The sequence below is a fragment of the Pseudorca crassidens genome, chromosome 8 (genome assembly GCF_039906515.1).
Source record: "Pseudorca crassidens isolate mPseCra1 chromosome 8, mPseCra1.hap1, whole genome shotgun sequence".
In the NCBI taxonomy this organism is placed as follows: domain Eukaryota; kingdom Metazoa; phylum Chordata; class Mammalia; order Artiodactyla; family Delphinidae; genus Pseudorca; species Pseudorca crassidens.
In genome coordinates, this window is record NC_090303.1 from 8,769,753 (window position 1) to 8,773,682 (window position 3,930).

Genomic DNA, 3,930 nt, shown 5'->3' on the forward strand with positions numbered 1-3,930 from the left:
GAAAACTTATGTTTATACGAAAGCCTGTACAAATGTTTGTAACAGCTTTATTCATAATCACCAAAAACTGAAAGCAAGTCCTTGAATGGTTGAATGGAAGGAGCATCTGTACAACGGAGTGCTATCAGCAATAATAAGAAATGGACTATTGATACTGAGAGCATCCCGTATCCACACACCTCTCGTCACCCTTCCCAGCTCCTCTGGCAAGACGTGGACAGGCCTCCCCTCTACTCGGAGCAGACAGATGAATCTCCAAGACATTTTGCAAAGTGGAGGAAGCCAATCTGAACGGTATGACATTGACAATGGTATCGACAATGCCCATTTATGTGACATTCTGGACAAGACAAAATTATAATGACAGAACCGATCGGTGGTTGCCAGGAGCTGGGGGTGGGGCGTGACTGTAAAGGAACACCATGATGGAGCCTGGGGGGGGTGATGGAATGGTTTTATATCCTGATGGTCCTGGTGCACACACAAATCTATGCACGCGTAAAAATTCATACATCTATACACCACAAAAGGCAATATTACTGTAGGTTAATTTAAGATGCATCATTTAAGATTAAAATAATTTTTTTTGGTCGCACTGCACAGCCTGCAGAACTTCCCAGACCAGGGATTGAACCTGTGCCCCCTGCATTGGAAGCGTGGAGTATTAACCACGGGACTGCCAGGGAAGTCCTAAGATGCATCATTTAAAAATCATCATTTGCTGCACGGATGAATGGATGAAGTTTATTTGCAAATCAGACCGACTTCCAGGATTTCTTAGTTACTTTGCCTCATTCTAGCCAAGATAGGTGACTCTGTTGGACGAGAAATGAGAAATCTCACCCAGGACACTAGAGGGCTTGACTACTGCGGCACTGGTGTCTTCCTTTGATGTTAAACCACAAGATACAAGTTTACGTGTTGATGGGTCCAGAACTGTGGGGTCTTCTCAGGCCCTGGATACAGAGTTCTCTCTCCTGCAGGAAGACCTGAGTGACTGGAACATCACAGTAACTGGAAACATCAGAGCTAGCAGTTATACTCCAATAAAGATGCTATAAACACACACACACACACACACACGCACACGCACACACACACACACACACACACACACCCACCACCCAGAGCTGGTCAGGTCCCCTGCAGCCATATCTCTGGTTCTGAGATGGCGGGCAAAGCACTCCAGCTTCTGACACCCAGCTTCCCTGCCCACAGAATGGATCAAATTCCTAACTTACAAGGTAGTTGTGTGTGAGAGTGCTTTCCAAAGTGTGACTTGTCGGTGGCAAAGTGCAGGCCGTTGAGCATCCCGTACCCACACACCTCTCGTCACCCTTCCCAGCTCCTCTGGCAAGACGTGGACAGGCCTCCCCTGTACTCGGACTGCCCTGTTGGGAGGCTGCCCTTGCAGTCCCTGTAACCTGATTCTGTCTGTCAGGAAAGGCCAAGTCTGGGGGCTGGCACACTTCATTTGGGTTTGATTAATGGGGCTGCGGAGGGTCTTCGGGGCACATTCGCTCTGATGCACACTTCTTTCCAGCACCAGATATGCCAATTATCTGTGTTTTCCTTCGGAGAAGAAGGAGGAAATGGGCTGTTAGTAAAAACACAGACTCACTTATTATAATAAATCGTAGTGAAAAGTAAAATAAACATGACCCCCCTCATAAAGGGTGAATCTGAGACGCTTTCTCCTTGGTTGACCAGTGGTGCAGGCAGTGGCATTCACCACTCTTTTAGGGGCACGTGGGCTATCGTGGAGCAATAACGTCAACAGTTAGGCTACGGAAATGCTACCGAGGCTTGATGTTTTTGTTACACGAAGCACTCATACAAATTATGAAAATCCACTCCCAATGGGCAAGTGAGAGATAGATAATTCACAACAGAGAAAAAGGAGTTAGGGAACATACACGTGGGAGAATGTTCAACCTTACTGGTGATTAAAGAAATGAAAATTAAAATTTTAACGAGATACCTTTCATTGCCTATCGAGTTAACAAAAACATCAAAATAAAATAAGTAATGCTGGTAAGGTCCAGGACATTCATAGGATGCTGGTAGACGTATAATTTGGTACAACTATTTTCGAGAGCAATTTGGTAATATGTATTAAGAAGCATAAAAGATATCCATACCTTTTCTGATGTTTATGTCATTTCACCAGTAATCCATGTGAGTAAATCTGACCAAAAGAAAAACACTTAATGTATAAACAACGTGACCAAAAGAAACAACTCTAAATACACCAAAAGAAGAATTCTATGTACAGAGTTATTCATCGCAGCATGTTTGGAAATAACCTGAATATCCCTGAACTATTTTGCCTGCATCTAAAAAGTGGTTGCAAAGGGTTTTAAACACCTTGTAGAGGTATTTAGGATATAATGTTGGATTATAAGGCAAGTTATAAAGTTGTTTATATAGTACAGCTTCAATTATGCAAACGAGCCTTTACAGAGACTGGAAGAAAATTGAACGAAACAGCAATGATGGTCATATTTTCAAAATGGGACATATTTAATTTTTTAGTTCTAACCTGTTGTCATATCTATTTTTGTTTTTTAATGAAAATATATTCAGGGAGGAAAACAAGGAAGGACTAAAGATGAGCTCAGATCTTCCTAATGACCCGTAGCTCATCTATCATTCATGACTGTATCTTAATGTTTCTTGGGCCTATTTATATGGTCAACCCCCATGACCTCTGGCTAATGAGTTCCTTACGTTGTCACTGCTGTGCAGAGGACGACTTCCTTTCCGCCTGAGTCTACCTTTTAAGGCTGTAAGGAAGCCCTTGGATCCCATGAGTGCTGTTGTGTTAGCTGATGTGGGCAGCATCCATGCTCACAGCTGCCCAGAAACTTCTGTAGGTCCCAAGCACGGCTGGTAGAACGTCTCTTAGGGTACCAACTGCAGGCATCTGGCAACATCCAGGAAGTTGGATATGTTTACACCTGACAGCCAGCCTATCCCCCATCGAGGAATATTCACCTGGTCTCTCGGTGCCTGGCCCGGCATTTGGAGAGGAACAGAGCAAAGAACCGAGAAAGGGGACGTGTATCAGGGTAGCACCTGTGAGGAGTGGCCAGGCCGAGGCCCAGTCCTGGTAGAGGGCGCGCCCAGTCCAGGTCCAGGAACAGCGCCTTTCTGCCTTTTTTTTTTTTTTTGACTGCGCCACACGGCTTGTGGGATTTTAGTTCCCCGACCAGGGATCGAACCCGGGCCCTCGGCAGTGAGAGTGCAGAGTCCTATCCACTGGACCACCAGGGAATTCCCAGGAATGCCTGTCTGCTTGATTCTGGAGGGTCCAGGGAGGAGGAGGAAAGATTCACTGGAGCCTGGAGGTGATTTGTGGTTTGGGGTTGAGGCAGAGCAAGGGGGTGCCCCTGGGGGTGAGGGCATAAATTCACAGAACCCCAGACACAGCCGGGCTATTCTCTCCAGCCAGGAAGTTGGAATAGCGAGGAAGTTGGTGGACTACCTCCCACTTACCCCATATTCACTCAGGGCCTTTGGTTCCCCCAGTTCTGTTGTCAAACCCCGCCCTGCCTCTCCAGAGTTAGGATACGTTTATGGCCAGCCCCAGCCCCGGGACGTGTCTGGTCCTTCTCTGCCTCATCTTCCGGATTCCCCTCCATGCTCTCTGCTTCGGATCTGCCCTGGAGGCCGCAGGAAAGGAGGTGTCTGCGAGGGTCCCCACAGGGGTGGGGGGGGGCTTCAGAGCGTCCAGCATGTGCCTGGCCTTGCAGCTCCCAGCTCGGTCACCTGAGACCTGTAATTTTCACAACCGGGTTCTAGATTGTTCCTTTTACTGTCCCCTTGTTATTGAAGCTACCTTAAGTGTGTACCTGTTCTTTGCCACCAAAATTTCCCTAAACAAGCCTCCTTTGTTTTCATGAATTTCTCTGACAGCGGCTGCATGTT

The 3,930-nt window shown here is 46.7% G+C and overlaps 1 non-coding gene across 1 annotated transcript; it reads right to left on the bottom strand.

The window, feature by feature from the left end:
• Positions 1-3,203: 3,203 nt before the first annotated feature.
• TRNAE-CUC (transfer RNA glutamic acid (anticodon CUC)) lies at positions 3,204-3,276 on the bottom strand. Its single transcript has one exon. It is a non-coding gene; the product is annotated as a tRNA-Glu (tRNA).
• Positions 3,277-3,930: the final 654 nt, after the last annotated feature.